Below are 11,024 nucleotides of genomic sequence, written 5' to 3' on the forward strand. Positions count from 1 at the left end.
TTCTCTTTGGTTAACTAACAAAAGTGGGCTGCAAAGTCTCCTTACCTTTGGGTCATGCCTGAGAACTCAGGTCTGTGAAGATTCCACAGGACCCACTTCCTTCTCCCAGTTGTCTGTGTGCGGTGGGTAGGGCTGGGGCCAAGCTAAGGTCACTTTTCCTGAACGCTCTATGTTATGACTCCCTAGAGCTCTCCCAGAGCATATCCTGCCTCCTGGGCTTCAAGTTCCCTAAAGAAAATATAAAATAATGTGTAAACCACAGAAATATATATTAATGAGATGATGAAAATGGACACCAGATGGTACATTAAAAGCTTTTGTCATTTCCTCTAGAGATTCACAGAAATGCCTATCAGGCACCTCCAGGGTGCTTAGCGCTTGGTTAGGAAGAACAAGCCACTTACTGGGCATTCAGTAATGACATAGATACAACAATGAATAATGTGAGTCAAATATAGCATGATAGAAGACAAAATCGGACATCACAGGAACAAAAAGGATGGCAATTAAGAGACATGAGATAATCAGCAAAACCTTTAATAGTCTTCAATGATGAGAATGATTTGCCTAGCAGCCAAAGCCTTCATTGTTCTCCTTATGGAGCTCGCTGGATCACTTCCCTAGCTGTTTTTTGTCAGCTGACATTCAATGTCCTCGGAGATGTGACCATTTCAGCTAGAGCAGGCTCCTTCTACAGACACCCAGGTCCTCCTGAGTTCTTTTATTTACCTGGGCACTCCAGAAATTTGCAGTGTATGGTCAGGCTTATGAACCATCCAGTCTCATGTTTGCCTTCAAATCTAGACTCAGGTTTCTTTGAAAGCAACATGATCTTTCTTACCAACACTCTGCTTGCAGTCTGGAAAGGACTGATTGCCCCTGGATTCATCAGTGAGCTCTGCCTAAGCATCTCAGGATGGGGGCAGAAGGGCATTCTCCCAATCCCCAGCACTCCTAGTAAACCACTACTCTGCTTGCTCCTGCAAAAGCCTTTCTCTGAGGGGTTGGCCCTTTCAGCTCTCTCTTCTTCACAGCTGTCATAGCTCGTCGCTCTCCACACTCAGTAACGGCTGCGTCTCACTGCCCCTCTCTTTCTCTTTCTTTTCTCTTTTTTGTCTTTTTTTCCCTTTTGTTTTCTTTTCTTTTCTTTCCTTCCTTCCCTCCCTTCCTTTCCTTTCCTTCACTCTATCCTTCCTTCCTCCCTTCCACCTTCCCTCCCTCCCTCTCTCTCTTTCTTTCTTGCTTGCTTGTTTGCTTTCTTCTCTCTCCCTCCCTCCTTCTCTCTTCCTTCCTTCCTCCCTCCCTTCTTTCCTTCCTTCCTTCCTTTTTCAAAAAGCTTTATTGTTTCCATTTGGTTCAAGGCTTGGGAGAGGGTTCTCTGGTGGTTAAAAGGTGCCTGGTGGCTGCAGGGAAGGCTCACCCACAAGCCTGGCACCAGGGGGATTCCAGAGAGGCCCCTAAAGGCTGCTGGGCTTCAGAGGCTCCCAGTCATGCTTGGGTGAGCCTTCAGAAGAGAGATACTTGCCCAGGCCAGCCTGGGAGCCAGCCAGCCTGTGGAGGTTAGTCAGGTGGTCGCTCATCTCCTTAGTAAGTTTCACCTCCTCATCCAGGAAGTGCTTCTCCAGGAAGTCACAGTGCTGGGGATCTTCGAAGGCAGAACCCAGGGCATGCAGATCCAAAAGGGCCTGGTTCAGATTCTTCTCCAGAACCAGGCGGTTTCTGTGGTATCCAGGGTCTTACCCACTCATCCTGGGACAGCCTCTGCACATCCTGGAAGAAGGTATGGCTGCTGCACTGGTTTTGCTTCTTCAAGAGAAGCTCAGTACCCTCACACTTCTCAGCCAACAGGTGGAAGAAGTGGCCCACAGCCTCCAGAGTCACATCCTTGCTGTAGAAATAGACGCCCAGAGAGAGGTAGGTGCAGGAGGCCCGCAGATGCCTGCTGACCAGGCAGCTGATCGCGCCTTCACCTGGGTGGAATAATACTGCCGAATCCGGGAGCTCGTGGTTGATCGGCAATTAGGAGCTAAGCCTGGAGTAAGGTGTTGGCTAGTCTCGGAGGCAGAGGGTGGCAAAGAATATGGCTCTGAAGGTTGTGACTGGAAAAAGGTTGGAAGGTTGTCAGAGGCTGAAAGAAGGGGCATCCCTGGGTCTGTTCGGTCCACACACTGTTGAAACAAGAGACAGATCTGTGGGACCTCTGGGTGCACTGGCTCGCTGTCTCCCTCTTCAGCTCAAACCCCACTATTACTGAAGGAGCCTAGGCTTTGGAATCAAAGAGAACTGGGTTTGAAACACAGCTTGACCTACTACCAGTTGTGTGACCAGAGGCAAGTGGCGTAACTTTCTGACCCCTAGTTTGTCACATGTAACACACAGTAATGGTGCTTTCTTGAAGTCTTGTGAGACTCTGCATGTAAATTGCACACCCCAATGAGAAACTCACAGAAAAGGATAAGTGTTGCTTCGGATGATTGCTATGACGTGGAGAGCATAGCCAACACCCTCTCTCCTCAGTTCTCCCATCTCTGCTGCTCCATCAAGCTCCCCAGCGTGTAGTCCCGTTCAGCTTTGGACTACCTCACAGCATTCAGAACAGCTCCTCTAGCAAAATCTTAAAGATCTACATTTTTTCCATTACCTTTTCCTATTATTCTAGCTCTCTTCCTTTTATGCTCATGTTGTACCTCTTCTCCAATTTTTTTTTTTTGAATCCTCCGTTCCTCCTTGCTCTCCTTCATCTCTTTTCCCGTCTCAAAACGTAGACGTCACGATGTCATTGATAACGTTCTTTGACAACTTTCTTGCTTCCTCCTCTTTCCAGCAAAATTCCACTGCTACACCAAACCAGGGGGTTGCCTCTCCTGTTTTTATACCCAGTCTCTAGAGAGCTATTAGGAAAACAAGATTAAACTTTGGTGAGCATCTGTAAGTATACACTCTCCAACTAGCTCTGGTGAGTTTCTTCTACACTCTTCACATTTTGACCTAGGACATTCTCTTTGAGTTTCCTACACATCAACTTTCTGAAAGCTGAAATTCTAGCCATAAGCATCATGAGAGGAACTTCCCTAACTGTCTGCTAATCCCCTCTCTCAATCCTTCCCCATGTCCTCCTCCTATAATTACAAAGATCTACATGTTAGAAGGCTCTGTACCTCATCTTTTCCTATTTCTTTAAGGACATCATTCTCTTCATTATCTCTGCTCTATTCGGTTGCATTACCCTCCCTCTACCTACTTAATCTGTCTCTCAAAATATAAATGTGTTCAGTGTCTTCTCTTCTTCATATGCTTCCCTTCTCCAGACACTACTGATTCTCAGTTTGAAACATTCCTCTTGGTGTTCACTGTTATAAATCTCCAAGCTCTCCTTCTTCCTCCTCGCTCCCTCCACCCTCCCCCTTCATCTCTGGTCCTCTCCTAAACACATGAACATTTCCTAGGGTTCCGCCCTCAACCCTATTGTCATTCTGGATCCTCTCGCATGGAGGTGATAGTCACCACATTTAGCACATTTAGCACCTGGCATGGGTGGGCACTGACAAATCGGGACAGATTCTGGCCATACGTGTCTGACAGAGCTGTGCTAGAGCATAACAGCTGAGCACTAGCCCTGACTCCATGGCACCCACAGTCACCAGGGTCCCAGATCTGTACCATCAGCCAAACCTCTTTCATAAATCAAAGTGGATGCATTCCCTGGGATGTAGCACAGGCACCATAAATTTAACATTTGCTAAACTGAGCTTTTCCTTTCCTCTTTTCTCCAAACGTTTCTTCTCCTGCACTGTACTTCTAGGGAGCCAGAGAGGGTAACAGCACCTTATTCTGTCTTGAGTAAAACTGTTTCACCACTGTGATCTTGGCATTTTCTACCTCGGCTGCAGTGAGAAGAACACAAATCTTAAACTGTGAACTTCCGTGCTAAAATCCTATGACTTCGTACTGCTTTTAGGATAAAATTCACAGTCCTTAGGGCATACAGGGCTCTTCAGGATGTGGCTTCTGCCGGTCTCTTTAACCTGGCTGACTTCTCAGCACTTCTCTCACCATCCTTAACCCTTTGTGCCCTCCACTCCGTACTAGATGGAACCCCAAATATCAGCCCCCAAAGGCTGTGGTAGTTTTTGCCTTGAGCCTTTCCACAGCATCTCTTGGCCACCTGGGCCATCATTATCACCACTAACTTGCCCTGATCTATTTGTTAAGACAGTTCCTGCTTCCTTTTAAAAACCTAGCACTACCCCCAAAAAAAGACAAAACAATCCCTAATCAGAGAGATGTTATGTCTTTTTTTGTTGTTGTTTTGTTGTTGTTTTTAAAGATTTTATTTATTTATTTGACAGACGGAGATCACGAGTTGGCAGAGAGGCAGGCAGAGAGAGAAGGGGAAGCAGGCTCTCTGCTGGGCAGAGAACCTGATGCGGGGCAGGATCCCAGGACCCTGGGATCATGACCTGAGCCGAAGGCAGAAGCTTAACCCACTGAGCCACCCAGGTGCCACAGATGTTGTGTCTTTTAGGAAGACTTCTTGAGCTCCCCACTGTCCAGTTGAGGTTAAACTCGGTCCTCCTGCTCTCATTATGCCTCCTGGTTACCTCTTCCATTCCACTGATCAGAAACTACCGCATCTCTCTACTTTCCTGTCTAGCTCTTCCTTGCAAAGGAAAGTCTTTGAAAGCAGTCAGATCAGCGGCTGGGGCACAGAAAGAGCTCAAGGGTTCATGGATTGAGGAGCTGATGGCGCCAAGCAGGAAGAGCGTCAATGAACACCAACACATCGTGCCTGTTCATTGTTGGTATATAGGTTTGCTTACCATTTGAAAAGGCTTGAAATTAGTGAAGCAGGTAATACTGCCTGGTATTTCTGAGAATCTAACATTGATGAGAGGGCTCTGTAAGCACCTGCTGCCACCCTGTAGGCACGGTGATTGCCTAATGAATCTTGACTAACTCCACCTCTCTCCGTGCTTTGCCAAAACAGACCCATAACACTTTAGGTTAGTTTTGTTTGCCACCTTCCTCCTTTTTAGATTTTTCTTTCATAGAGTAAAAATAGACATGCCAAATGGACACATGTACCATTCTCAAATCACCTTGTTTTGTATTTTGGGTGCTCTCCCAAATCCTGCCTCTATTTTAATCATTTCAGTAAAACTACATAATTTATCTTTTAATGTTTCTCTGTTGCCCTGTAATTTTGTGACATCAAACTGTATTCCAGACACAAATTATGATTTAGCTTGTGTTGTTCTGGATCTTGTATAGCTTCCAGCCATTTGATTTAAAAATTTGGGAGAGAAGTGTTTCACTTACTAGGAGTTAAGTGACTGTGTCTGGGGGAAAATGCAAATCTGTAAATGGTGAAGGAAGAGGTCACCTTTAGTTATTGGAACATACAAAGTAGTTGAGAGCAGATTAACTGCACAGTAGTAAAGGACTCTTTCTTTAGAACCAACTTCTAAATTATTGTCCAAATTTTGGTTAAAACATTCCCTCACTTGCCCTTCCCATTCACATTCCCTACTGCCTCCCAAAGGAGATTAGCAAAAAGTGGACAAAATTAATTTCTCAAATTCTTTTTTAAAAAAGATTTTATTTATTGGGGCGCCTGGGTGGCTCAGTGGGTTAAAGCCTCTGCCTTTGGCTCAGGTCATGATCTCAGGATCCTGGGATCAAGCCCTGCACTGGGCTCTCTGCTCAGTGGGGAGCCTGCTTCCTCCTTTCTCTCTGCCTGCCTCTCTGCCTACTTGTGATCTCTGTGTGTCAAATAAATAAATAAAATCTTAAAAAAAAGATTTTATTTATTTATTTGACACACAGAGATCACAAGTAGGCAGAGAGGCAGGCAGAGAGAGAGGGAAGAAGCCTGCTCTCCGCTGAGTAGAAAGCCCGATGTGGGACTCAATCCCAGGACCCTGAGATCATGACCTGAGCCGAAGGCAGAGGCCTAACTCACTGAGCCACCCAGGTGCCCAATTTCTCAAATTCTTAAGAAGAGAAAAGATCAGGCCTATTATATTAGAGCATTTTATCCTTCTTGTGCCAATGCTGTTGATGATAATTTGAATTTTGCTTATGATTGAAATATAAAGTAACTCCTTCCATCGTGTGACCCTTGCTGGGGCTTCCTCATCTTATTGTCTATCTCAGACCATTCTCAGTATCTTTCCTTCCAAGGCTAACCACCACTGGGCCTTGTGCTATGTTGTGAATGTCCAAATGGCAAGCCTGGTGTTTATTAATTCCACATCAGCATTAGGGAATGTAAGGGGATTATCGTTTATTGATCACACATGATGTGCTAGAACAGTGCTAGGTGTTCTCAGATGCTATCTCATTTAATTCTCACCATATTTCTAGTGACGAAGAGATTATTCTCATCCTGTTATATAAGTACATTGGGGTTCAGAGAGCTTAAGCAATTTGATTTGACCAACAGAGCACAGAATGTAGGGAATCCAATTATGGTTGATTCTGAAAGCTTATTATCATTCTTTTATACAGGCTACATCCTGCTATGACTAGGGAATATCACAGATTTAGCATTTAATTTCCCTGTTATGAAGTTTTTCTCTTAAAAATTTCATTGTGGTTCCTAATGAATTCTCCATGCCCCTTATAAAGTCTTCCAAGGATACCGTGTGCACACATATACATATGTGGGTATGTGCTGGAAATTAGAGATAGTTCTGTTGATATTTAGCCAATAGCATTTATACCGAGAATTCTTCCCTTTTCTTTACTTCCCAATTTGAGAGTTTTATAAAATGGTCTATAACTTACAAAATGAAGATGTGGATCAGCAAATGGTTTGCACAAACTTTGGAGTAGTTGACACAGTCCAAATTCCTTTGCTCTTCATCATCTGTCCTCCATCCTCATCTGTCCTCATCTGTCCTTCATTTGTCCTCATTGCCTTCTGACCTCATTTTCGTCTACTTGCATTGTGTTCCCTTGTGACTTGGTCTCAGTTGATATCAATTCGTAGCAGCCTACTCCAACCCTTTCTTCCCTTCTCTTTTCTGGGTTGGTTTGTATCCTTTTCAATTAACACTTTCTCTGTCTACTCTCATCTTTGATTTCTTCTTCATCAGAACCACCTCGTTGAAACGAGAGAAAGGGTAAGTGATTGTTAGCAGTATTTCTACAACTAAATTAAAAGAGTAAGGACATTGGTTTATGATTTTTTTTTTCTTTTTAAAACTTATCCTCAGTAGTTGGACAATGCTGGTATATGGTGAGCCCTCAACAAATATTTCCAGGTTGTTTTGTTGGTCAGGGCTGCGTATGAGGTGATGCAAACATGAAGGCTACACAAAATGGCTATATATATATATATGTATACTTTTTTTTTTTTTGAAAGAGAGGGAGAGGGGTTGAGGAGGAGCAGAGGCAGATGGAAAGAGAGAATCTCCAGCAAACTACGCCTGAGTGCAGAGCCCAGTGAAGGGCTGGATCTCACAACCCTGAGATCATGACCTGAACTAAAATCAAGAGTCAGATGCTTAACAGAATGAGCCACCCACATCCCCCCAAATGGCGTATTTTAACTCTTGTAGTTTCCATGTCACACACTTTGAAAGTGAACAACCCAGTGAATGGGGCGAGGCCTACTATCTGCCAGCTACATCTAAAGTAAAAATCTTTAGTGAGGAAAGTCTCCTTAATAAAAGGAATACTTTGGCATTATTTAAGTGCCAAATTAATTAGATGATGTGGTATAAGTCATCAATAGGGGATCACATTACCCAGTCTTCCCAGCCTTGTTGTTCTTCTACGCAATGCTTTGGACTCCTAACACCTGCTTTGTTCCATCAGCCCCAAATCAGTCTTTTCTCCATTTTCACTTGCTGAATTACCTTAAGACCTATGTGTGCTCCCAGAGCAACCCATACTTTTGTTGGCAAAGCACTCACAACAGTTTAAATGATGTGTGTGGCTGGGTAATATATCATAACCTCCCTGTGAGGCTATTATACTCTCATTGCTTCAGAGAAACAACGTGGAGAACAGAAAACAAAAGACTCCTTCAACATTTTGGAGGAAGAAGGGCTTCCCCCCATGGCAGAATTTGCTACTGTGCTCACCAAAACCTGTTTCTTTTTCTTCTTGGACACACAGCTAGCTGACACTTTTCAGATTCCCTTGCAGTCAGGTGAGACAATAAGTGTGACCCATGGACAGACCCATGGATTGTTGATAAAAATGATCTCTGCTCTTCCATACCTGGACCCAGAGACCTCCAATCAGTCCCCCATGTTTCATCTTCTCCACAGCTGACTGCATGGAGAGGATGCTAAGGACACAGAGGACAGTGAAGCCACAAAATGGAAGGAAAGTGGGTCTCTGCATCGCCATAAGAAAGGTTTCAGGCTAGAGACTTTCAGCAAACTGTTTAGTGACAGAATGAGGATGGGTGGCAGAAAGACCTGATACAGACAGGTTTGTGGAATCTGAGCACAAATATGGAGACCCAGGTTGGTAGCAGAACTCTAGCAGATGAACAGGTATGGAATGAGTCTAGGGTCTCAGAACACCATGTGGCAGAGTAATTCCTATCCCTATAAGCACAGCTTAGGCACAGAATACGGAACTGCTGGACATAAAAGTCTGCAGAGATGGGTCAGTGGTCACCTCTAAGTGGTGACTGTGTAGGCTGATATAAAGCATCAGATGGAATGCTGGTTGTCTCAGTAGATGCATGTGCTCAGGTAGCCTCAAGTGGCCTCAGGAGACAGTGTCATCTTCCTAATCCAACCTCAGGAACTCCTCAATACTTTCTATAACCCATATCCAAAATTATATGCAACCCATGAAAAGAGGAGGTCTCTAATGGGCCGAGTTGAAGTTTCTGTTACTCTGAGGGAATGGGAGCTTGAATTGGAAAGTAGGTTGGGTTATTTTTCACCACTGAATATGAGGAGCAAGATTAATTCCCACTCCCTCCTTTGTTTGTCTCTTTCCTGCTCTACTGTGAGCTCTGTGAGGCAGGGCCTGTCCAGTTCACCAGGTTGTCACCAATGCCTGCACACGGTAGGCACTCAATGACCGTTTATGAATGTGTGAACAAATGAATAGTCTGTGAGCAAAAGATTGGTTCCATTTCTGTCTATCAATGGTGTGTGTGGGAAATAACTTCAGGGCAGCAAGAGCAGAGAACCAAGTTGGGAGAGTCTTCTGTTGAGGATTTTGTCCTTTTCTTCTAAAGGTGGAAAAACTAAATGTTACTGAATCTATTTCCTGAGAGCTGCTGGGTCTTAAAATAATAATTACCAATGGCAGGACACTACCACCTTTGTGAAGGCTTACTCATTCATGTGAGGGTTTGAAGCTCAGAAGAAAATAAACAGATGTTCAATGGCAGGCTTCCGCAGTGACATTTATTTTTATAAAACACAGGCTTATACATCTCATATATTGTGTCTTCATAACTTTGATGTCAATCATAATGAGTACAAGCAGGTATCAATAGTGTTTTTATATAAACTAGAAATACTACATTTGTTCATAACTTGAGAGTGGTTATTTTTGATATACAATGACATAAGGTGATTTCAATACTTGGTTTTCATTTTATGTGATAATTTTAATCACAATAATAATTATCAACATTGTCACAATGGGGACCATTTGTTGAGTGCTTACTTGGAATATTGGTTGTTTCAAAATTAATTTTGAACCTATGGTTTAATTGGTTTTCAACCAATGCCTAGAGAAGAAGAAGGTGTCCTTCTCCTGTCCCTTTTGAGATCACATCTTGAGAGGCATTATGGGAGCAACAGAAAGTCTCAGAGTGATCTAGAGGAATCAAAGTATTGGAGGCTGGAGTCTCACCTTCCTGAACATAGCCTGGGAGGGTGCCAAGATGAAGAGAAGCTTTGAGTTCAGCATGGTAGAGGGCTGAATTTTGGGCTCCACAGGATATGTCTACCCAAAACTTCAGAATGTGACCTTATTTGGAATAAAATTCTTTCTGATGTAATTAAGGTAAGGGTCTTGAGATTACATCATCCAGGATTAGGTTGGGCCTTAAATCAAATGATGAGCATCCTTATTAGAGACAGAAAGAGAGAGATGGGGAGAAGAAGGCCTATGAAGAGGAGGGCAGGAATTAGAGTTCTGCAGCTGTAAGCCAAAGAATACCAAGCATTGCCAGTGGCCACTAGAAGCTTTGAGAGAGTCCCGGAACAGAACAGATTCTTCCTTCAATCCCCCAGCAGGAACCAAGCCTGCAACACCTTGATTTCAGATTTCTGGCCTCCAGGGATATGAAAGGATAAATTTCTGTTGTTAAAAGCTACCCAGTTTGTGAGAATTTGTCATGGCAGCTCTGGAAAACTAGTACTAGAGCAGCAATAGCTAGGCGTGGGACTGTGGGCAGTCTTCCAGTCACATCTTGCAAATCAGTGCACACACGGCCCCCTGAGTGTCCCAGCCCAAAGGGGTGGTTCTCCAGCAGAGAGCTGGAGCAGACAAGAAGAGGCCTGAGGCCAGGATAAGGGAGGATAAGAGTGTGGAGCCCAGTGTGGCAGGTGACTGCCCAGCTGCCAGGAAGACTGAAGACCATCATGGAGGAAATCCTCAGGACCTTGGAAGAAATACATAGTCCAGGAACTTCTCTGCCCACTTCCAGGGTGTGGTATGAGCTACCTTTGGTTTTTGTTACCCTGGAAGAAGAGAAGAGATGAGAGAGAAAAGAAAGCCTGAGAACTGAATACAGTTGACTTTTGAACAACATGGGTTTAACTGTATAGGTCCACTTATGCATGGATTTTTTTTTCCAAAAATACTGTGCTGTACTGGTAATGTATTTTCTCTTCTTTGTGATTTTCTTAATATTTTCTTTCCTCTGGCTTACTTCATAGTAAGAATACCATGTTTAGTACATATAACATACAAAATATGTGTTAATTGACTGTTTATGTTATCAGTATGTTAACAGAAGGCTATTATTGGTAGTGAAGTTTTGGGAGAGTCAAAAGTTATACGTAGATTTTCAGCTGTGTGGGTATCAGTAC

At 43.8% G+C, this 11,024-nt stretch overlaps 1 pseudogene; it reads right to left on the minus strand.

Moving 5' to 3' along the window:
* Positions 1-1,457: 1,457 nt before the first annotated feature.
* On the minus strand, positions 1,458-8,358 carry LOC111147740 (annotated as a pseudogene).
* Positions 8,359-11,024: the final 2,666 nt, after the last annotated feature.

Source organism: Enhydra lutris, unplaced genomic scaffold (assembly GCF_002288905.1).
Source record: "Enhydra lutris kenyoni isolate GAN:26980312 unplaced genomic scaffold, ASM228890v2 scaffoldscaffold17, whole genome shotgun sequence".
Classification (NCBI taxonomy): domain Eukaryota; kingdom Metazoa; phylum Chordata; class Mammalia; order Carnivora; family Mustelidae; genus Enhydra; species Enhydra lutris.